We start from the raw sequence: 25982 nt of genomic DNA, 5'->3' as shown, positions 1-25982 counted from the left end.
GGGCTAAAAAAAAATGAATACATATTTTAGTAGAGAAGAGAGGCAATGAGAAAGTTAAAAGTGTAAATAAGATAATTATAGATTGCATTCTATATAAAGAAAATAAATACGGTATTATAATAGACATTAATCATTCAGGGATAGAGGTTAAAAAAAAAAGTTTGCAAGTAGAGTGTGTCCAAGAATGTAAGAGGTGGAGAAATTTTCATTTTAGTTATTCTGAAGAGTAGAGGCTAAAGAACCTCCTTCTCTCCTATCTGCCTCCTTCTCAATCCAGAACACAATAGCAATCAAGATAACTCATTTTCAGTCTAAAAGAAGTAAGACTAGACATAATTCCTATAAATTCCAAGGTTATTTTTCAAATCTGGTTAAATAATATCTTGAAAACACTACATTGGAAAAAGTCCTCTATCTTCTGTGATGTTCGGCCCCAGGACTCTTGGAAGCTCTCAGGACCACCTCACTGACGCCCCGTTTCATTCTTTCTTGGCTGTGAATCCCACAGACTTGGACTGGTTTCTACTTTTCCTGTCCTTTGCCTCTCTATCCTCTGTAAAAGTTCTATTCTTGGACGTTTTGACTGCAAAGTGGGATAGCCTCCCTAACTTGCTTTTCCTTGATGCCAGTAAAGTTAGGCAGAAAACGCCTTTATTTTTCACGTTATTACTAATCATTACTGTGGAAAAACACATAAGCATTGTAAAAACGATTAACATGAATAAGTTCCACAGCTTGGAGTTATGGAATATTAACTATGCTGGTCTTCAATTACAGATCCTGCCTGTCTCTGAAATGATCATTTCAGTGCCAATAACTTTCTACCTTGGGTTTTTATACTTAGAAGTAACCCTTACTATGCTTCTTTCTTAATTCCAATTTTGGTCTTATGATGAAATCAAGGTAGAACATTGCATTTAATGTCTTGTTGTCACCAGCATTCATTAATTCATTCATCAAATATTTATTTGGTATTTCATTTTATGCCAAAGACTGTGCCAGACATTGGAAATACAAAGATGACTAAGACATAAGATATAGTTTCTGATCTATAAAAGGACAAAATGTAGGAGGTAATTATAAAGTAGATAATTACATCATATGATAAACATCATGAGACAGGTAAGTTCAGATTTCTAAGGGGCTAAGAGGAGAATAACCTAACCTAGATAATGACAGTCAAGAAATTATAACAAGAAGAGTTAAGGTGGCACTGAACTGTTTGAACTGCCTTGAAGAATGAGATTAACTCCTGGGATAAGTTCAGGTAAGGTGAAATTGGGAGTAGTAATAGGTAACAAAAAATACCAGTTGATGATGGCAGTGGTGGCCCTTCTATAGTGGCCACTGGCATGATGCCAGTTGCAGTGGGAGGGGTACGGCTGGGGCTCCAAATAGCCGAGAATAGGCGGAAGTCCCACTCCCTTCTGACTTGGCAAGGCAGAAGTCTTGCACTCCCTGGGAGCAGCTGTGGCCACTGAGCCATGGCTGGGGACCCAGCCATCCCTGTGCTCTTGGGAGCTGGAGGCAGGCAGGTGCCCTGCCTTGCTGGGTGCAGCTGCAACCACCCAAGCCACACTGCAGATGCTGGCATCTCTGCACTCTTGGGGGCCTAGGAAGGCCGCTCTGCCCTTCAGGCTCAGAAATGCCTGCTCCCACAGCCTGGCTTCTCTCTGCTCCTGCTGCCTGTTCTGATCTTGGAGCAAAGTTGAGGCCAAGTCTGGGCACTGTTGCAACCCAGCTGGGTGTGTGTTCGCTCAGGGCAGCACTGACATGCCAGCCACCTGCCACCTAAGCCCCCCTGGACTTTGGGCATCAAGAAGCACAGGAGGGAGGCAAAGTGGGGGCTGAGGGCAGCTCAGCACTGGCTTGCAGTCACCCCTTGGCACAAGCAGCCTGTGCATCATGAACAGCTTCAGAAGACAGACTCCTGGGCAGAAAGGGATGGGTTCCAGGTGAAACTCCACCTTCAAGCTGGGGAAGGCCTAAAGCTTGGGGGCCAGGCTGCCAGCCCCAAGGACCAGAATAGGAAATTATGGTGCTTTTCCCGTGCCCACCCGTGGCTGCCCATGAACCATTTAGGAGGCACTTCCTCCCATCTGAAGCCCATAAAAACCCTGGACTCGGCTAGACTCAAAGAGATGACCGGAAAACCTGCCTGCGTAGAAGAGTTACTCACTCCAGAGCCTTCTCTCTGAAGACAGCTGAGCTGACATCGGAACTACCAGCCGCAGAGAAGAGTTACCTATTTCAGGGTATCCTCTCTGCTAAGAGCTGAACACTCATCGGGACACACTGGCTGCAGAGAGGAGCTACCTACTGCGGGTCTCCTCTGAGCTGTTCTATCACTCAATAAAACTCCTCTTCACCTTGTTCACCCTCCATTTGTCCACATACCTCATTCTTCCTGGACACAGGACAAAAACTCAGACCCACTGAATGGTGGGGCTAAAACAGCTGTAACACAAACAGGGCTAAAACACACCCCTTCCTCGTCATGTTGCAGGCAATAAGAAGGAGAGAAGAGAGAGGGAGAGAAGAGCTGTCGCCCTTCAGGGATCCCAGACCTAGGAGTTCCCTGAGCCAGGGCTGTGACCTCAGCCAGCATGCCTGGCTGTGCACAGTGGCTGAGCCCCATGCTTGCTCACTTACATGTCCCTCGCTGCTCCACACCTGGCTCACCCTTGGAAGGTGTGAGATTCAGGCCACCAGAGCAAGCCAAGTGCAGCCTGCCAGGGCAAGTGGGTGGAAAGAGTCCACCAGGCTCAAGTAAAAACTTGGGCAAAGGCGCCACCATCCACAGAGGTTTCTGGCTTGTGAAGTGACACCCAAGGATCCTATAATATTTGTATGTCCTAGAAGTAAGAGACACCATGGCACCATGACCTATGTAGTTGGACATAAATGAGGGTAGAAAAGCACACAGCACATTTTTCTTAAAGCTTTCAAAATTACTTACTGGTTTTTGAGTAAGGGAATGATTTGACTAGTTTGCATTTAAGAGATAGGGTAAAGAAGACAGTTGAAGACAGAAGTTATAGCAACAAACTATTAGAGTCTACTGCAAGTAATCTAGAAAAGCCATGACAAAACAGTAGCCTTGTGGAAAGACAAGAGGGAAGATTTGAGAGCAATTAAGGAACTAGAACCTTGCTGTACTTGGAAGGTGGATGCTAAAACTAGTGGAAGAAAGGAGAGGGATTGAGAATGAGACAGATATTTGACCTGAAAGACTCACTGAAACCATTTATTTATTGAGACAAGTTTTACGTAAAAGAAGATAACATGTTTAGTTTGGAATAAGTTCCAATTTGGAGTAAGCTATAAATACCACTAGCTTTGTTAACAAACATTTGCATGCAAGGTTTTGGAGCTCCTTAAAAAAATCTCTTTAATATTTTAATGTTCAAATTTCAAATTTTTCCAGTTTAAGTGTTACCGCTTCCAATATGCCTCTGGCCTACCCAATAATGATGCATTGGACCAACCTCTTCACACACAAACCCTGATTTTGTCTTTTTACTAGAAAGGAAAATGCAGTCCACAAAAAGACTGCAGTCCACAAAAAGACCGCACTCCCAAGATCTCATCCTAGATTCCATTATAAATTCAAAGTATCAAAAATTCACAACTATTCATTAAATATTTCTATTATAAGAAAAAACACTAAGCACCACATTAAAATACACACACACACACACACACACACACACACAAGCAATGGGCTAAAACATACAATAAACTTTAAAATAAGTTGTCTCTGTATGGAACAGGGTGCAGATGAAACAGGAGAGGAATAAACTCATTTCAAGTGACATTCTAGTAAATTCTTCAGTTGAATGGTAGTCCTCTGGATATTAATTATGTTAATATGCTTTCTACCTTATGCAAATGTTACTTAAAATCTTTCACATTTAATGAAAGATTTTAAGTAATGTTTGCATAAGGCAGAAAGTATAAATTATATAGGAAACTTAAAAATATGTCCCTTTACCTACTTAGTAGATACAAATACTCTAGGAAGGAATTATGTATTATCTGCACTCCCCCCATTTTTTGCATTTTGTTTCCTTCTTTAATGTCGCATACTTTAATTCTTAAAAAATTAAACATTATAATAATTTAGAGTAATTGAGGAGTAAAGAAAAGTGATTTATTGTTCTCTATTTTCCTGAAATTAAACTTTGTTAGTGGGGGCTGTACCTAATTGTTTATAATTGTTCCTCACATCCATTTGGTATGCTTGAATGAAAAAATGGTAAAAAAAAAAATCCATTATTACTAAATAGATTTTATATGAGTAATAGTTTGCTGTTAGCTACAATTAAAAAAAAAATCAGGAGCTACTTAACATCAAAAGAGAAAAGAGCAGAAACCATGTCAGCATACTAAAAAAGAATTGTACTTTAAACAATAAAAGTTCAATTTCAAGTATTAGTTTACTCAAAATGCACATATATTCAATATAAAAATTTATTTTTTTATCCAGTTAGTGAAAGAGCATAGTAAAAATACTAAAAAATGAAGTAAATTGTTTTTACCTAGAAGCATAATAAATCAGAAGCAAATTCTGTCAAATGTTAGTCATTGAGAACATCAATCTGTACAATGACTCTGCTGTCAACTTCAGGTTTTGAGACTTAATCATTTCAGAAGCAAGAAAGCCATAAGTCATATTTTACCCAAGAGACACTTCGGTACACATATTCAAGCTGTTACCCTCATAAATTTCTTGACAATTTGCCTGAAGGTCAATTGGCAATGAAATAATAAAAAATTTAATTTTTGAACCAATTATGTGAAGGAAGATTTAAAGAAATATTTAGTCATTTGGAGATATATATATATATATATATATATATATATATATATATATGGGGAATTTGCAATAGCTGCAAAACTAGTAAACACATAATAGTCCTGAAGTATACTTAATATGTAAGTGCATGATGTGGAAAGTGGAAGTGCTAAATAACATCAGGACATCTGATCCAGGTCATTTTTTTTTCTAAAAGTGTTCATTTAAAAATTTTTTTAGATAAAAAGAAGCATAGTTCATTAATGTAGAATCCCTACACAGATTTTATTACATCATGCATTATATTTATTCAGACTGTGGCACAATTATGGTTGATTACAAGATAGGCCACAAATGGTTCCCCTCTCTGTATCTTCCTCTTTTAACATTTTCCTTTTACCTTTACTTTGAGGCTTGAACACGTGATCTGCTGTGTATACTAGTCTGCACTGCCTGCCATAACAAAATACAGTGGTGGCTTCAACAATGGAAATTTGTTTTTTCACAGTTCTGGAGGCTGCATGTCTGATATCTGAGTGCCACATGGTCAGGTGAGGTTGAGGACTCTTTTGCTGTGTGCTCACTTAGCCTTCCTCTGTCCAAGAAAAGAGTGAGAGAGATCAAGTTCTCTGTTGTCTCATAAGGGCACTGATTTCATCAGAACAAGATGCTACCATCACAACTTAATTACCTCCCAAAGGCACCATCTCCAAATTCTATCACACTGGGTATTTTGGGGGTACACAAAGATTCAGCCCATAACACTATGATCAGTGAATAAGACAGTAAGAAATATGAAAATATGAAATAAGTAGATATTTGAAACCATTTGTGCATTTGAGCCTGTCCTCTCTTGCCAGGTCTTAAGGATGTCTTGGGACCCTTGTCATCACCATGCTATGAAGAAACAAACTAGCCTGCTGGATAATGACAGGCATACGGCCTTGTTCTATCATTGCCCTTGTTGACCCAGACTTGCTTAGTTATGGGTAAGATGACCTGAGAGCTGAGGATCAGACCTACCACTTTATGACACAACTGTAACTGAGTCTTAGTATTTTAGAAGTCCTAAACCCTCTAGCATGTTTGAATTTGATCTATCTTCTGTCCCATTGTATCCACTGTGATCTGGGATATGAGAATATCATGTGAGTAACAGCCTTCCCAAATGTACTCCTATCTCTGTAGCATGACTTCTGTCTTGACTGTTGGTTTTCACTCCAGTTCCCAAAGGACTGAAATCCTTGCCTAAATTTTAGCCCTTTTTATTGGAACATAGATCTCCTGCCTTATTTCTGCCATGCTGCTCCTCTTTTTTGCACCTTCATCCCAGCACCTCTTACTTTAGAGAGCTGATAATGCTGTAGAGAATTTTGACTTAACCTAAACAGACCTACTACCTATACATATAACATTGGTGCGCTGACAAAAAATATCAGCGAGGTTCAGATTTCCTCTGCTTTCCCCTCCCTGACTGGCCCTTTCAAATATCAACACTAGTTCATGTGTAATCTAAGCTCTTTGGACCCAGTGATATGGATTACCTGTCACCTTAAATAGTTCTATCAACAAAGTTTTGTGAGAAGAAGAAAGCCTCTTTCTATTATTTAATTCACAAATATTTATCAAACGGCTCCTATGTGGCAGAAGTCCAGTGTGCTAGCACTAGGGGTACAAAGATGAAACAAGATATAGTCTATGCCTTCATGGAGCATATAATCCTTTTAGAGATAATAACAAGGAAAAAAGAACATAACACTCTATGGCAGCTTTTCCCTGCTAGAATTATCTGAATCCCTAAAAATGGAAAATTGTTTTAGTGGCTATTTTCTTAGTTCTTCTAATATTACGTAAATATTATGCAACATAATGCAAAAGAGAAATGTTAATTCAACATAAAATGGATAAATCAGGTGTAAGGTTTAGGTTATTAGGGAATAATTTTCTCATCAAAATCTAGTTGGGAAAAGCTGCTCTATAGTAATAACTATTGTTTAAGGCAGTATATCTAAACCAGACTGAGATCATAAAAATATTTTGGTTGAGGCTTGAATGATGAGCATGATTTCATCAAGTGACAAGGAAAGAGTAAAAAAATCCAACAAGAATATTTGCAAAAATTCCTCTCAAGAGAGATGATGATATCCTTGAAGAACTAACAGATAAATAAATGCCCTCTTCCAGTTAGATAACCAATGATGTCCCAACAAGTATCACAGCAAAGACCAATAGAGACTTAAGTCATTTGAAGAACTGATACACAGAATTGAACATGCAGTGTCATCTTTATAAACCTGTTCCAATATTAAGTTCAGTGTTATGGGTAAGAAATGAATATTGCGATATTGTATTCATCTTTGTTAATGTCCTTTTGGGTTATTTGAGACAGTTTTTCACTCCTATGATGTTAGGCTGCACAAAAGAGAAGAAAATATACTAATTAAGTGCTCATGTAAAATATTTTATTGCTAACAAAAATTACTAGAGATTACTTGTGGACAGAAAAAAAAAAAAAAAACATGTTCGCTGACAACTTGTCTAGTCTATAAGTAACACGGGCTCCTACCTTACTGAGTTAGGGCTTAATTTTGTTCAACATCATGGGAGTCTCAATTTCAGCACTTATTCTATGTTATGGCACATTCTTACTAGTATATTTTAGAATCAACTTCAAAAAATAACTGAATCTATTTGCCAACTATTGTCAAAAATATCAGCTCAATATTTATTACGCCAAAACCAATTAATCAATTTTGGCAAATGTTCTTCTACACTCAGATATAAAATGCTAAAAGTTTTGTTCAAGAGGTTAGCTTCATTATACGTGGAAATATTATGTAGCAAAATCATTCTGACATGCTTAATATACTGCTCAAAATTATAAATTTCATAAGAACCTTGTAAGTTATTTTATTATAGAGGTGATGGAAATGAGACATTGCCTACAAAATATCCTGAGTGAAAGTCAACTCTTTTATGCTTTAGAGTGCAGAATTCTATGGCTTTGTTAAAGCTCGGGTCAAATAGCGACTAGATCCAAAACTGCATTTGAATTAAAGTCCTTGGACTACTATAAAGTATACTTGCAGAACTATCTTGATAGAGTGATGGCACAGCCTTCCATCCAGGTAAGAATACAAATAAAGCTCTTTGATTATTATACAAGAATGTCATTCTTGCAACCCACACAATTAGAATTCAATGCATATCTAATTGCAATAGGCAATACAGAACTGCAATGCACTTTAGATTTGATTATTTGCTATCCACCCTTAGTCCAAAGTCAGCCAAAGAATCAACATGTTGCTGTAAATTTACACATGAATGTAAACTCTCTTCTGCAAGCGCATGGTGATAGAAACATCTGAAAAGCAAAAAACAAATTAAATATCTAACCTAAATGATGATAATAATAACAATATCAACAAGAAGAAGCATCTCCATTGCCCAGAAACAGAAGGAAAACACAGCATGGTGAAACAATGAGCCTGCTGGAATGCGGGACTGGAAGTAGTCAATGAAGCAGAAGTTCATACTCTGCATGGTAGAGGGGGCTCTAAGTACTCCACACAAGATGGGAGATAAGAAAGTCTGTCTCACTGATACAGGCCTAGCGCTGGTACGGCCTGCTTTCCATACCTTCAAACGTCCTGAATGGAGGAATAAAAAAAAATAAAACTGTTGCTCATCAACACCTGAGAATATATATATATTGCACTGTAGCCAAAGGGACACAGGCAGAACTTTACAACAAAAACTGATTGAAGCTACTCCATGGGCTTAAAGCCTAAATTCTAATAACTTCCAAACAAGTACAGGATGTGAGAATGCATTTATGCTTCAAAAACTGCTTGGGAAAATTGTGCATATTTTACAGTCATCTATTTTAATCCTAGGTGTGCACAGTTGTGCATGAGAAGAAATACAAAGGAATGTTTATAGCAGCCTGGTACATAAGAGTGAAAAATTAGATCAATAGGAGAATGTATATCAATAGGGGAATCGGTAATTAAAGTATACATATTCATAGAATGGAATTCAAAGAAATTAAAATAGATGAGCTAAAGCTCTACGTTTGAACCATATCATTTCAAATATATTATTAAACAAATAAAGCATGTGGTTTTCTAAAAGGACTAATTCAGATGCCATATGTGAGATTTGGTAACTTGTAAAATGATATCAATAAAATATTGTATAGGGAAGCATACATATGTAATAAACCATAAGAGAAGAATAAAGAACCTCAAATTCAGGAATAGAGATGCAGATTTACAGAAATGACCTGTAGAGGACCCTCTTGTCTGATGGCTTGGACCTTCATAAATTGCACAAGAGGCTGACAAGTGTTTTTGAAATTATTTTATCAGCAGAAATGCATAGAAAGAAACAGAGACAGGATGACATGAAGAGAGAGAAGACTCATGGATGCAGAGGTCTTGGTTAAGGGAATTTCTTATGTCTAGAGGGAAGGCCCACCTCCTGGGTTCCAGCAGTCAGGTCCACCAACTAGGGTGGAGGGGGCAGAGTTGCTGTCAGGACCACCACGATGAGCCCAGAAGACAAGGTACTGAGCCACAGATCATGATTCCCAAGCCTTGCAACCTAATGGAATTTGTCCCACTAGGTTGAACTTGTTTTAGACCAGTGAATTTAGACCAGTGACACCATTTGTTTTTCCTTCCAATTTCTCCTTTTTGGAATGAGTATGTCTATTCCCTATCCATCCCACCATTGTATCTTGGGAACAGATGATCTATTTTCTATGTTTCACAGATCCACAGATGGAGAGGAATTTTGCTCTGGGATGGGCTGTACCCCAAATCTCACCCATAATTGAGTTAGAGAGAATTTGCACTTAAGAGTTGATGTTGGAATGGTTAAGACATTTGGGAATGTTGGAATCATATGTATGTATTTTGCATGTGGGAAGGACTTAAATTTGGTGGGGGGGTGGATTGGAAGGCAGGCTGTGATTACTTCAATTGTGTCCCTCAAAAAATATCCCTTGAAGCTGTAACCTCCAGTATCTCAGAATGTGACCTTATTTGTAAATAAGGCCAATGCAGATGCAGTTAGTTAAGATGAGGTCACAATGGAGTAGGGTGAGCTTTTATCCTGTATGACAGATGATCTTATAAGAAGACAGCCATGTGAAGACAAAAACACACGGAAAATGCCATTTGAAGATACAGGCATAAATTGAAATTTTACTGCCACAGTCAAGAAAAGTCTGGGTTTACCAGAAGCTGGAAGAGGCAAGGAAGGATATTCCCCTAGAAGCTTTCAAGAAAGCACAGCCCAACTGACACCTTGATTTCAGATATTTTCTTTCCAAAGGAGAGAGAATAAATTTCTGTTGTTTTCAATTACCCAGTTTATGGTACTTTGTTATGGCAGCCCTAGAAAGTGCTTAATAAGAACTTATAATCTACCAGGTACAGTTTTATATAAATTCACATTATTCTCACACTAGACAAGGAAGGGAAGAATTATTATTATTCTTATAACCCCCAATTATAGTTCACTTAGCAGAAGTTCTTACAGGTTATGGGACTTATCCATGATTTGCAAAGCAAGTTAACTGTGCTGCTGAGACTTTAAGCTTGGTTTTCTGACACCTTCACCCTTTACAGCATTGAAAGTATTGATAGCCTTTGTTTCTCTCCCGTTTACATAAATCGTGTGTGTGTGTGTGTGTGTGACTATCTATGGGTAACTGCTAAAGAGCCTCAGTAAACTTCAGGAATTCATGAGGCATACCTAATACTGGGCTAAAGGAACAGAGACAAACTTTCTGATGGTTAAATGTATTTGTGTACTCTGAAATGGAAACTGAGAAGCATGTGAATATTCAATGGCCACAGTGAATTAGACCAGCACTTAGTTATTAATATGTGAAAGCCAGGCTCTGAATATAAATATCTAATACTAAAAGATAAATTGAAGAGTCTACTAAAAAAAAAAGAAATCTATATGTACCCCACTTTAAAAAACCACAACCTTAATTGTTAGAGACTCAATAACAAACTTGTACTTTTTAACATCATGTAAAATAATTGTTTTATCTTTAAATTGTATGTGGATTGTTTCAACCTTGAAATGAATATGATTCACATGTATTTATATATTTTGATATTATTCATACTTTAAATTTTCTTGAATAGTGAAACTTCAGCCATCTGGATGTTTAACTTATAAATTATGAACCTGTCAGCGCTTTGGTGTGTATCTAAATGAGAACTGGTAATACTCTCTGTATTAGTCCGTTCTCACACTTCACATAAAGACACATTCAAGACTGGGTCATTTATAAAAGAAAGAGATTTAATGGAATCAAAGTTCCACATGGCTGGAGAGGCCTCAAAATCATGGCAGAAGGCAAAGGAGGACCAAAGGCCTGTCTAACATGGCAACAGGCAAGAGAGCATGTGAAGGGGAACTCCCCTTTATAAAACAATCAGACCTTGTGAGACTTATTCGCTATCACAAGAATGCCTGCCATGATTCAATTACCTCCCACCAGTTCCCTCCCACGACACATATTATGGGAACTACAATTTGAGATTTGAATGGGGACCAAAGGCTAACTATATCATTTCACTCCTAGCCCCTTCCAAATTTCATGTCCTCTTCACATTTTAAAATCCATCATGCCTTCCCAACAATCCCTCAAAGTCTTAATTCATTCCAGCATTAACCCAAAAGTCTACATCCAAAGTCTCATCTGAGACAAGGCAAGTCTCTTCCAGCTATAAGCCTGTAAAATCAAAAGCAAGTTAGTTCCTTCCTAGATACAATTGGGGTACAGAAATTGGGTAAATATGCCCATTCTAAATGTAGAAATTGGCAAAAAATAAAGGGACTACAGGCTCCACACAAATCCTAAATCCAGTAGGGAAGTCATCAAATCTTAAAGTTCCAAAATGATCTCCTTTGATTCCATGTCTCAAATCCAGGACATGCTGATGCAAGAGGTGGGTTCCCATGGCCTTGGGAAGCTCTATCCCTGTGGCTTTACAGGGTACAAACCTCCTCCCAGGTGCTTTCACAGGCTGGAGTTGAGTGCCTGTGGCTTTTCCAGGTTCACAGTGCAAGCTGTTGGTGGATATACCATTCTGCAGTCTGAAGGATGGTGGCCCTCTTCTCATAGCTCCACTAGATGGTGCCCCAGTGGGGACTCTGTGTGGAACTCTGACCCCACATTTCCCTGCTGCACTGCCCTAGCAGAGATTCTCCATGTGGGCCCCTCCCCTGCAGCAAACTTATGCCTGTGCATCTAGGCATTTCCATACATCCTCTGAAATCTAGGTGGAGGTTTTCAAACCTCAATTCTTGACTTCTGTGTACCCACAGGCTCAACACCACGTGGAAGCTGCCAAGGCTTGGGGCTTGTCCTCTCTGAAGCCATGACCCTAGCTATACCTTGGTCCCTTTTAGCCATGGCTGGGATGCAGGGCACCAAGTCCCTAGGCTGTACACAGCAGGAGGGGTCACGGACCCAGTCCAGGAAACCATTTTTCCCTCCTAGGCCTCCAGGCCTGTGATGGGAGACGCTGCCATGAAGGCCTCTGATATACCCTGGAGACGTCTTCTTCATTGTCTTGGTGATTAGCATTTGGCTCCTTGTTACTTGGGCAAATGTCTGCTGCTAGCTTGAATTTCTCCCCAGAAAATGGGGTTTTCTTTTCTACTGCATCATCAGGCTGCACATTTTTCAAACTTTTATGCTCTGCTTCCTCTTGAACGCTTTGGCACTTAGAACTTTCTCCCACCAGATATCCTAATCTCTCTCAAGATCAAAGTTCCACAGGTCTCTAAGGCAGAGGAAAAATGCTGCCAAACTCTTTGCATAACAAGAGTAATCTTTACTCCAATTCCCAACAAGTTCCTCATCTCCATCTGAGACCACCTCAGCCTGGACTTTATCATCTATATCACTGTCAGCATTTTGGACAAAGCCATTCAACAAGTCTCTAGGAAGTTCTAAACTTTTCCACGTCTTACTGTCTTCTGAGCCCTCCAAGTCTCTAGGAAGTTCCAAATTTTCCTGCATTTTCCTATCTTCTTCCAAGCTCTCCTGATATGGTTTGGCTATGTCCCCACCCAAATCTCAACTTGAATTACATCTCCAAGAATTCCCACGTGTTGTGGGAGGGACTAAGGGGAAGGTAATGGAATCAGGAGGCTGGTTTTTCCCATGCTATTCTCATGATAGTTAATAACTTCCACAAGATCTGATGGGTTTATCAGGGGATTCCACTTTTGCTTCTTTCTCATCTTCTCTTGCCTCTACCATGTAAGAAGTGCCTTTCACCTTCCACCATGATTCTGAGGCCTCCCCAGCCACGTGGAACTATAAGTCCAATTAAACCTCTTTTTCTTCCCAGTCTCCAGAATGTCTTTAACAGCAGTGGGAAACAGACTAATACACCTCCAAACTCTTTCAACCTCTGCCTGTTACCCAGTTCTAATGTCATTTCCACATTTTCAGTTATCTTTACAGCAGCACCCCACTCTTCCAGCACCAATTTGCTATATTAGTCTGTTCTTATGCTGCTAATGAAGACATATCCAAGACTGGGTAACTTATAAAGGAAAAAGGTTTAATGGACTCACTGTTCCACACGGCTGGAGAGACCTCACAATCATGGTGGAAGGCAAAGGAGAAGTAAAGGCATGTCATACATGGTGTCAGGCAAGAGAGTATGTGCAGGGGAACTGCCCTTTAGAAGACCATCAGATCTCAGGACTTACTATCACAAGAATGGCACGGGAAAACTCGCCCTCATGATTCAATTACCTCCCACCAGGTCCCTCCCACAACACGTGGGAATTATGGAAACTACAATTCAAGATGAGATTTGGGTGGGAACACAACTAAACCATATTACTCTCTTCTCTAACCTTGAGAATCTCCTTTTGTAAACAGAACTTAAATACCTAAGGAAATCCTAATGGGATTATGTAAACTGAACTGATATATAAATTTAGCAATGCCAAGGGTAAATTGGGAAAATATCACTAAACAACTATACCTTAACTGCCAGCCCTTATCTAGATATACTTCAAAATGGAAATGAATTAAGGAATAAAATATGATTTCTCTCAAAAACAACATGAATATTGACTAATAACCATCAACTCGACTTTTCAGCAAGTAAACAGAGAGTTTGATTTTAGTTTTAGCACTCCCAATAACTGTTGTTATTTCCCTCTCTGGACCTAGTTCCTCATATATGAAATGTTATGTTCTTCCAAATTCCTATCAACTCCAAACTTCAATTGTAAAATCATCAATCATTGCCTGACATTTAATCTCAGTTTGAAAAGAATACAAATGGAAAACTGCATATGTACTACCATAAGAACATTTAGCTTTTGATGTTTACTTGAATCTAAATCCAGCCAAAGGAAGCTTTTTGGCTTTGGATACTTGCTGAATAAAGATAACAAAGGTCAGACACTTTAGAAAGAACCAAGACACACACACATAGACACACACAGACACACACACACGTGTTATATATAAAAGTTATATGTATATAAAAGTTACATATATGTGTGTGTGTATATATATATAAATTCCTGTAATTCATGATGCCAGTAACTTAAGCAATGCATCTCTTTATGTTGAGAGCTCAATGAAAAATGATTACTCTCTAAATGTATACAATATTTTTATTTTTAGACACCAGCTGTGAAGGCTTTAAAACTTAGTGAGCAATGTCTTTAATTACATATAATTATACATATAGCATCCCTGAAATATAACTGTACAATAACTTCATATCATACCATAATATTATACTATCCTAAATGTTTTGGAATGAAATTACCTAAGTCCTATAATAAAAATCAATTTATTTTTACTATTTTTTTCAACAAAGTACACATACATAGTTATAAAATATAATGATTTAGAATAGGAAAATTAGGTTACTTTTGGCATTATAATATGAAATACAAATAATTTTAGTGATTAAAGATTTAGTCTTATTTTCAGAATGTCAATGTTAAAAAATTTTTTAATTTTCCTTACTAGCCAAGACTTGGCACACTATATAATGTACATTATTTTAAATAATTATGATTAATACATCTTTCAGCCAGTAGGATTAAGAACCACAATTGATAGTTTCATAAAAACATGTAAAAATTCTCTTCCCATCTAATACAATAAAGAATCTCTCCTTAGCCTTAACTTGGTATAGTTCAAAAGTAAAATATTTTGACATTAGCCAGCATATATAAAGTTTCTCATTGTTATTCCAATATGCTTAGAGCATGAAATCACATGACACTAAAGGAAAAAAAATCACATCTCTATAATCTAAACTACAATGAACATGAATGCGATTTGTATAATTTTTAAAGTTACCTGAATAGAGAGAGAACCTGCGTTTGACACTTTTCTCCAGGTTCAGGGCTAAGAACAGAGGCAACTGATCATTAACTTTCAGCCACAAGCAAACTTACATACATGTCTCCAGAGACTCTGTTTTGCCCTTCCCTCTCTCTTCTCTCAAATAGGGCAAAGTTAGTTCTTTCTCTTTTTCAAGAACCTGCTTTGACATGCACAGTTAGTTCATACTTTTCAGAGTCTAAAGTAAGCGTGGCTTAAATTATATCATGGGTCAAAGAAGGTGGCCAAGTCTGGCAATTTGAACTGCTAAATTTAACCTTCTCATGTGTTGTGTTGATGTAGCCACATTTTCAAGCACATTTTCCATCGCATGATTTAATATGCATAAAACATATTGCAAAAATACTGTACTATATACATTAATAGTTTAGTGACTCTTCACTGAGTCTGCGACTAGGTAATTTGTAAGTTATGAACAATAATAAAGAGGCCAGGGTCAAAGTGTTGAATCTCTTGTGGGCCAGTTTAATCTATTTCCTGATCACACATAACACTCCCTACATGGTCAGCCATTCTGTAAATGCATGCTCTCTGTCCCAAAGAGTCGCCAACCCTGTGTGAGGGTGAATCTGGTGATAGATCATTAGTACCATCTTCGTTTTTGAAGAAATTACAATAACCTTTGGAAAAATGCAGTGCTGTAACTTATTAAATGCTTCTCATATTCTAGGTAAGCATTTTGCCAAATAATTTATACCCATTATCCCATTCTGTAAATGATACATGATAGACATTATGATAAATATTTTCCTATGGGGACACTGAAGCTCAGAGTTTTGATTACTTATGTAAGGCCGTATAGCTGTGAAATATGGGGTCCTGGATTCCAACTCTAGATTGTCTAGATTAGAGGTCCATGTTCCTCTCTATCAAACAGCATGCCAGACTCCTCTATCAGTGGATGAGAAATATCTGATTTCCTATGTGAAAGATACAATTATTTAGATCTAAGCACTAAGCAGTAGTCACTTGTAAAATATGCTTCCCAAACATTTGGGAAGGCTGCATTTCTAAATATGTATAATAATGAAATAATAATAACCAGGTAATAACATAAATAACCTCTAGAAATTTTATCTAATTTATTTAACCAAATTAACTAAATGCTTTTACAAAATATGTGGTATGTTTCTTTCATTTCTACTGAAAACTTAAGCTTAAAAACTAAAATGAAATAAAAGCATAAAGAAATTTTACCTAGTACAAAATTAGACATAAACTGAGGTTTTAATACAGTGAACAAATTATACTATGGATTTCACAATTATATAGTACATCTGACAACCAAAAGCAGTCTATATATTTACTGAGAACTCTTCAAATGCTTCTTTGTCCCAACGAAACAAGGTGCTTAGTGGCTAGTAAGTGTTCGATACATTTATTTGGGGTAAAATTACTGAAATGTAATATAAGTGATTAACCAATGAATAACTTCATTTTGTACCCTGTACATATACCTCAAAGTAGTTTCTTTTTTAAAAAGGGTAAAAGAATAAAATTTCAATATTGTTTGCTTTATTAACTACTTTTTTATATTGATAATATGAAAATAAGACTCAATTTTATGTAAAGAAATTATTATTAACTTTATTCAGTTAATATGTTATTTATTACATCAAGAATAATAATTTTAAAAGGCTCCCATATGTATAGTTAATTTAGTTAGCATTATTACAAAATATTCTAAAGTTAAATAAGAAGAGAAATACAAAGACATACATTTGATATGTAAAAATTATATTATCAAGAAAATAGCTTGATAAGATCTATAAAGAACAAAATTGACAGGAATTTGAATAATGTATTTTGTACTTAGTTTGTATTATTTTGCTTACTGTCATTACAATATACAATCCTCAAAAAGTACTATCCACTGACAGAAACCATGGTCTGTTAAGTCTAGTGTGCATGTTCGAAAAGTTTAAAGAGTTCAAATTATAAGTCACATATTTTCTTTCTAAATGTAGAATTCAGCTTTCTTCACATAAGATATTTCTTCCACTACATTACTTTAACATCTTAAACATTTTAAGCAAATATACAAAAAATTAAAATTCACCTAAAGCAGCAAATTATGGATTAATGTTTGCCGGTGTAAAACACATAGCAAATAGAATAAACTGACTTTAACATTAACTTTAGTCACCTTTGTAATCACAGTAACACCTTTAACAATTTGACTCATCTTTTTTTATAATAATATAACTTAAAGCACAGTTAAATCATGTTACTTAAGTTGAGCAACTAAGTTCTGTGAGATGTGAGATAAACACAGACAGTGAGGTTTCTACATGCACCTTTGAGAAAAAGAAAAGCTAAATGCAAAACAGACCTGTTCACCAGGAGCCCTGGGGAGAGAATGGCTAAAGGTGACTAACTTTTGCCAAGGTTATAAATTCTCAAAAGTAACTCCAAAAATAGGATCATGCGAGATTTTTTTTAAATTTCCGGTTTCCAAAATTCTTCAATAATATGAGGACAGGAGAGAGGAAATGCAGATAGTCTTAGGAGAAAACCTTGATAAATAGCCTGTGTGCCCTTGGAACAGGTTATTAATTCTGTGTTTAAAACATGACAATAAGTTCTTGGCAACAGATTTATTTATAATATTATTTTCAAGTTTCACGAAGCATTTTACACATTTCCCTTGTGAGATTATGATGTTTTTCGCATTGTAACCAAGGAGTAAAACTGAATTAATGTGCAAAATCCAAGTTTTTCATCTGAATAAAAAGTGCAAGAAATTCTAAAGAACAGAAAGCTCAGGTATGTATTTTGAATGGAAAACAGCAGTAAATTAATCAGAAAACACAAAAAACAAAGGTCTCACAACATAATGGAAATAATATAACACATTTCTTTTCTCATCTGGATACAATATTTTTTTCTATTCTTTTCCTGGAAAGAGTACCATAATCCTAACATTCACTGAGTAGTGCTAACAGTGATTCTATTTTCTAAATCTAGAATTACAATGGAGCTAAAAGTTAGCTTACAGCAGAAGAAAACAATCCACGTTAATTATCTCTTAGAGTTATAATGTAAAAAGGCATCACTTTTAACCTCGATAAGCTTAAGAGAAAGATGCCATCAGTCAAATTTGCTTTCATAGAATAATTCCTTTAAAGTTTTAATACATCCTAGAAAAACCTAATTGGGGGAGGGTGGTCCTAAACACAAATACGCAAGTATTTTACCATCTTAATGGATTCCCCCTTCTTGCTGACAACAGTGGCTCACTAATGGAAAATAATTATTGGAAAGGTGATTTGAGTACATAGTACATTTAAGACCCTTACTTTCTTAGCTATTATCCATTCAATAGAAGATACTACTTATTTAGCCAATAGAGGAAACATGTTCAGAGAGAGAGTGCTTTAAAAATATCCTTCTAGCTCAGAACCTTGGGTTCCAATTAGCTCCCCGCCATCACTCTCAGCGTGCACTGTGGTCCCACAGCTTTCTATTAAATGCACTAAAATTCTGCCACTCAGCTCAAAGTCTCAGAGTCAGCAAAAATGTCTCCTCTTCTCTAAGATGAAACCCAAGTTGCCAATCCTTGTAAATTCTACTTGCAGAAGAAGTTAAATCTATCTTCTTTCCCTAATTCCCACAGGCACCAATAAATTTAGTAGCCTCCCAATTGTTATCCCAGCCTCCAATCTCTCTACTCAAAATCCCAAATCTTTGCTTAAATTGTACATCTAATACAAATGCAGACAATGGCATGCTCCTGCTCAAAACTGGTCAATATCCCCTCCCCTTCCCAACATTCACATACCACAAGCATCTTCCACCCACCCAACCACACAACCACTTCTCCTCCACATAGGAATAACAGAGAATATGTTATAAAACATAATATGATCGGGTATGTAGTTTCCATCTATTGCTATTGCCAATTATAGTAGAATAGGTATTTTAATGTGTTTTGGCTTTTTACTGCCATTTGTAAAATAAGAACTCATTATTTCTCCTGGTTTTAAAAACACTACAAAGGCATTAGTCATTAACCAGATATAAATAAATGAAGTTCGAAGCAACATTAAATCTACTGTCTCGGTCACATCTCAAAGGGTATGAGATCTTTCCACACCTCAAAACAAATTTACATCTTAAATAAAACTTAAGGTCACCTTTTGTTGTTATTTTAGGATTTTTATCATAGTTTATTTCATTGTATTTTTCAATTTTGTGACAGGGTCTCACTCACTCTTTCACCCAGGGTGGAGTGCAGTAGCAATCAAAGCTCACTGCAGCCTTGAACTCCTGGCCTCAAACTATCCTGCTTCATCCTCCTCAGTAGGTGCGACTACAGATACATGCCACTATCCCTGGATAATTTTTAGATTTTTTTTGTAGAGACAAGGTCTGGCTATGTTGTCCAGGCTGGGATTTTAAGTTATTTCAAATAAAAGTATAAAACCTCCATATGGTGATGTCAGAATATAACAATTTAAAAAGCAATGTAAAATTATATGGCAAAGACAGTTTATAGAAGCCATAACCATGCCCTAGAAGTTAAAGTCCCATGGCTTCAAGGCTTTTATTACCCTCTGAGTTCCCCATGGGGACTAGACTTTCTTGGTGCTCTCCTCAGCAGCAGATGGAGGACATGGACCTCTTTTGCCCTGGACTGGCACTGTGACAGGCCTCAGCCTGTTCACTAGGCTTCATTCCCCTGGGAGCACCAGTTATTACTACTATGATGCAGCATAAAATTCTTTTAAAAAAAGAGTTTTTTTAAAAAAAAACTAAAGGATTCTTTTTAAAAAAGGATTATTTAAAGGGCTCTTTAAAAAAAGAAGCAAAAGCAAAAACAAAAACCACAAAATAAAACAACACTGACAACAAAACACCTTGATTTAGTATTAGAAGAGTTGGGTAAGACCTATACTCTACTTCTCATCTTGAACAAATTATCTAACCTCTCTAACACTCAGGCTTCTCAACTATATACTGGCCTAGTATTTCCTAATGCAGACACTGCTGTTAAAATAACACTTCAATCCATTCCACATCTGATTGCTGAATTTTCAAGAAAAAATTAAGCAAGCTTGATGCAGAAATATTCTGGGCTCTCCCTTTTCCAGATATGCCTTCCTACAGAGGAGACAGATTCTGATCTGGTCTACATAGTAAGATCATTTTACTAGAGCAGGTTCTTCCCATACAAGGGAAAGCCTAAGTTTTGATGATAAGTTCAAATGAGAAACCCCATTTGACCATATATTCAAGCAATATTCTCCAGTTCAGCATCAATTTTAAGAATTAAATAGATGAATCAAAGGGGCTAGCTGAATATATTTTTCCTTGTTTTTAATTAATTAACTAATTTAACCAACATATAGTGAGTAGCTAGCTACAAAACCCATTATATTATGTACAGGAGGGATGCCGGGATAAATAAGACAGCTTCTCTTTCCTCAAATAGTCACTCACTGGAATAACAGACTTTGGAAGCTACCAAAGGTGGGAAGTTAGGAGGAGGATGAGGGTTGAGAAATTACCTTTTGGATACACTGTTCACCACTTCGGTTATGGGTACACTAAAAGCCCAGATTTTACCACTGCACAATATATGCATGTAAGAAATATGTACTCATACCTGCTAAATAGATTAAGAAAAATTTTTAAATATTCACTTTCCCATAGTGGGAGGCTATATGTGTGTGTGTGTGTGTGTGCACACGTGTATTTTAAAACCAGAATAGTCAAACCTAAAATAGTGTTATAAAGTAGTATTAGCAAAGTCATATATTACAGAACCTTGCATAATTTAATTAATCACCACATACATTCACATAGGCTAAAGGTACGAGCCAAAATAATAAAACTACCTACTCTAGGTATCTGCTGTCACATCATAAAGCTGTTAAGTAATGTTAGGATTTTAATTATCAGGGCAGTATCACAGAAATGTTCCCCTGTATCTAAAACCATTATACTCATTTTAACCATATTTTTATAGACACATTAGCAAATTTGACTGATTATTTCATATCAGAAACTCTCAATTCATTATTTCTGAACTGTGTTATGAATGGAGAAGACTTAACATTTAAAAACTTTCCTAGGTTTAAGATGCTGCCAAAATACGTAAATCTGGCTAACTCAACATGAAAGAAAAAGCCTAATTATTTGATTGTTAGCATTTATATCAACCCACACAATCTATAGTCTATGTAAAAGAAATGAGGACACAGTAAGTGGCTTAGTGGAATATTAGGGAAAATATATTAACAGCTGGGCATGCTCAGCTTGCCTCTATACTGATTTCTTGATGCAGTTTCAAGGTAGAAAGGCACAGAAAGGCAAAGAAGGCATGGCAAGGTATTTGGTACATAATTCACTTGAAACCTTCCACTAACTCATAGCGGTGATTTTTTTGGTCAAATAATTCCTATATTTCTCTGCTACTCTTCTGTTAACTGCTGGATTCAAGTGAAAACATAGGCAAGAAAGAGTGATATCTTTTGTAGGTTGCATGTTCAAACAGTTCTCCAAGGCTACCCAAAGATCCATCTATTTCCACATAGTTAAGTGCCTTGAGGAAAGCCCCTTCTAATTTTCTGTGATTTTTAGCTTTGTCCAGGTAAATGAGATGCCAATTAGTGAAGTGTGGGAGAAGTAAGACTGTAAAATGAAAATCGAAGGAATTGACTGAAAAGCACCACAAAGATACCACACGTATTTGAGGAAAAAGAGAAATCTCATTTTACTGAAACACACCATGTGATTATTGATATCTGTTTCTTAACCACAGACTCAATAGGCCTGTGATTATAGTTTTTAAGTATCCAATTTAAAGGGATGGTATCCCCTGTATTTCAGGTGTCTGTGTAAGGAATATATTTTGTTTTGTTTTTCCTCATACTAGAGAAAACCTAGGGTGTCAAAAGACAGGCACAAACTGTTTTGTAAGAGCAAAACAGTTTGCTTTTATGCACATTTTAGAACTGCATAAGAAATCATGGCATGCTGCAACTGGCCTTTGTGTGTGGGTAGCTAGAAAGAGTAAATATGTCTTACCTCCCTGCCTAACTATAATGCTAGAATCTAAGCTACTTCAGGGATCATTGGTTCTTCCCCTCTATGCCGTGAACATCTTGAACAGACATCATTTGTTTATTGGCATTAGGAGGTATGTAACACATGTTGGTTGAATCAATTAATATATTGTCCCTTGGGATATAGCCACTGTAGTGAAGGCCTAAAAGACTGATCAAATATATACTACCACCAGGCCTAAAGCAGACCCACACCACTGTCAAACACAGAGAATGGGGCACTGACTGAAGTAGTCATTTCTATGTATCCATTTAAGAGACTCCTCTTTCAACAATGTCTTTGAAAACGCCATTCAGACTAGGTTTTTCTCACTTGTGAAGTATTTTTAATCTAGGATCTCTTATTACAGGGTGCTGCATACTTTCCCTACTACCAAGATATTCACATGCTTAAGTAGTGACATCAAAACAAACCTGAAGACTCACAATATAAAACAGCTAAGACAGAACAATAAGTAAAGTCAATGAAATGAATTATTATAGAATATACAAAATTGCTTCATCTACATATGATGATGAAAACGGACAAAGAGGTATTTCAAAGCATGAAGGTTTTTTAAAAATTAAGTAAAATTACAAATTACAAAATTCACATAATTATATTAAAATGCCTCTACCACAAAGGCGCTCATCCCAAAGTTTTGGACACTTTCCTATCTATATCTGAATAAAGAAAATGAATCTAGAAAATACAGTATTTGAGGAATAATTTAGTAATAATAACAGCTACCACTTAATTAGTCCCTACAATATGCCAAGTATTAATAATATTCTAAGTACTTAACACAAATTAATAGTTAATTCTCACAACAGCCCTATAAAGAACTTGTCCTAATTTTACAGATGAAAAAACTGATGCTCAAACATTATAATTAGTAAGCATCAGAGGCAGCATTTGAACCTAACACTCCAAGATCCATATTCTGTACTCTTAATAAGACCAGGCAGGGTTAAGCTGGTTCCCTTAGTAAACTATGTATCCAAAAGGAACCATATGACATATTACAACCTAGCCCTACGATCATACTTACCATGGAACAAAAAATTCAATCAAAGCAGCAAATACCCCTATGACTGACCTAATAAGCTCTTGGCATAAACCGCTGTTTCTACTCTGAGGCTGTCTGTAATTTCACAGTGTTGAGCTGTATTTGTTTTCTGTTGCTGCTGTAACAAACAACCACAAATACAATGGCTTAAAGCAGCACAAATTTATTATCTTACAATTTCAGAGGTCAGAAGTCTGAAATGGGTCTCACTGAACTAAAATCAAGGTGTGAGTGGAAGGTTTAGGAGAGAATCTGTTTCCTTGCTTTTCCATACTCTGAAAGCACCACTGGCATTCTTTGGCTTCTGGCTGCATTCCTACATCAACAAACTGTCAAGGTTGGACTGAGTATGTTTCATGCTGCCTTCTCTCTTTCATTTATAAGGATCCTAGTGATTACGCTGGGCCCATGCACATAATCAAGGATAATTTCAAAGTCACCTGATTAGCAATGTTAATTCCATCTGCAACCTTAATTCTCCCCTTACCATGTAACATAACATATTCAGAAGTGGCAGAGATTAAAATGTGGGGGTCCATTATTCTGTTTACTACATAGATATACCAAGATTTGTTCATGAACTTGAGGTAGAAGACAGAGTACATAATACAACAGAGGTAGAAGACAGAATACAACCATACAGTTGGTCTAGGAATTGTTCACAACAAACAGGTAATATAACTTAGTAAATTTACCATACTACTCTTATAAACTAGTTAAAATATGTAGCAATCCAATGCAAAAATACAAATTTGACCAATTGAATACAGTTGGTTACATTTATTTGAAAGAGTATAGACTAGTTATAAGAACAGTCTACAGAAAAGAGTATAGACTGTTTATAAGAACATTGGATTTTAAATTATCTCCCTTATAAGTTATGCAGTCTTCAGCAAGACACAATGCTGAGCATCAGTTTTCTCATCTGCACAGCGAGGATTAAAATCCCTGACCTGCTTTACACCAAGATTGTATGAAGGATTAAATCAGATTGAATCATGAGTGTGGAAACACAGTGATAAAGCCCTTTGCAAACAACATACGAACGTAAAAAAAAACCCAAATATGATCATTTTTGTTCAAAATTTAGTTTTTTTAAAAAAGTGCCAATGATAAAGGTAAATAACTAAAAGTATATACCTCTAGCTTTCTCGTTTATTTTAAAACCAGAATTCATGCTAGTAATAAAAATAGAATATAATTCTATTATTATTATTGAAACTTTATCATTTACTACTTTATAATCATTTAAATGAAGGAAGTTTATATTTAGCTTCTTTTTATATACAGAGAAACTGAGACTTAGTCTCTTGACCAAGATTACACAGTATATTGGATCATGGAAACACTAGAAGCTAAAAGTACCAACTTTAAGATATGTCCTATTTTAGAAAATGAATTAAAACAGTAGTCATGCCAATATTACCATTCACATTAAGATTTACTAATTGCATAAACAGCATGACTTACAACAGCTAGAAGGAAGAAAACATCATTACACACCAAGGATACTCACAGAGTAACTCTGTTGGCACCAAGAGTCCTAGAGTCTTTGGTTCCCCAGATCACCTTGTTTCAGGTTTCACAGGAAAGTATCACATCTTAAGATTGACTCCTAGAAGAATCAAAGAATATAGTAACCATCTAAATATTTCAGTGCATGTTTAGAAAAATGAAAAATATATCCAACTCCATATCTGAAAGACTTAATAACATGTAGCTTTCTATTGCACTGGCTGAAAATGCTATTTACCTTCTCTTAAAGCTCCAAGCTTTTATTTAAAGGACCATTTAGATTATTTAGTTAAATGTGTTCACATCACCAACAGCCCTATGTTATAATTATGGCACCTGCCTGCCTTTATTTGTGCCTGCCTTTATATTTTCTGTCCCAAGTACAATTTCTCAAGGTGCAGAGGATTTCCTACCAAAACATCAGAGAGACTCATTTCAGTCCACCATCTTTGGGATTTCAAACCAATAGCTTGTTTTTAACTTCTGAGTGATGTTTCTCTCCATTTTTGATACAAAAATATATGTGAGTGTGAGTGTGTATGTGTGTGTGTGTGCATGCCTATGTCTGTGTTCATAAAGTAATATCTTGAAATTTTTTACATAAATACATTAAAACTACTTACATTAAATGTCAATTAAAAATTGAAGCAACATTTCAGTGAGACAACTAAGGTTTAACAATACATCAGAAATATTATAAAAATATAACCAATGTTTAATCATTAGTTCTTGTATGTTCTTTGACGATATGAACCTTGAAACAAGCTTTTCATTTCTCTGTCCAACTTCTTTACTTGAAAACAAAGGATATACTAGTATTTACCCCAAAATTGTGACTATTGAATTAAGCTAGTTAACATTTGTAAAATATCAATACATATAGTGTTTGGCAATGAAATAACAACATGAATAATAAATTGTTGACTGAATAATTGTTATTGATTATAATAATTGTTATTAATAATTAATTAATAATATTAACTATTAATAACTATTAACTATTAACTCTTCTCTTAAAGCTCCAAGGTTCTATTTAAAGACTCCTTTAGATACAGATTATTTAGTTAAATTTGTTCACATCACCACTAACCCTATGTTATAACCATGGCACCCCATAATAGTTG

The 25982-nt window shown here is 36.2% G+C and overlaps 1 protein-coding gene across 1 annotated transcript in view; it reads right to left on the bottom strand.

Moving 5' to 3' along the window:
• Positions 1 to 25982, bottom strand: part of SLC16A7 (solute carrier family 16 member 7) — a 182912-nt gene that overhangs the window by 91878 nt on the left and 65052 nt on the right. The window contains exon 2 of the mRNA XM_009247966.4: positions 24860 to 24958. The gene's annotated coding sequence lies outside the window, so the exon portion shown is untranslated. The remainder of the gene's footprint in view (positions 1 to 24859; positions 24959 to 25982) is intronic.

This window comes from Pongo abelii, chromosome 10 (genome assembly GCF_028885655.2).
Source record: "Pongo abelii isolate AG06213 chromosome 10, NHGRI_mPonAbe1-v2.0_pri, whole genome shotgun sequence".
Taxonomy (NCBI): Eukaryota; Metazoa; Chordata; class Mammalia; order Primates; family Hominidae; genus Pongo; species Pongo abelii.
The sequence above is the reverse complement of the archived record's forward strand: the minus strand, read 5'-3'. Positions and strand labels throughout refer to the sequence as shown.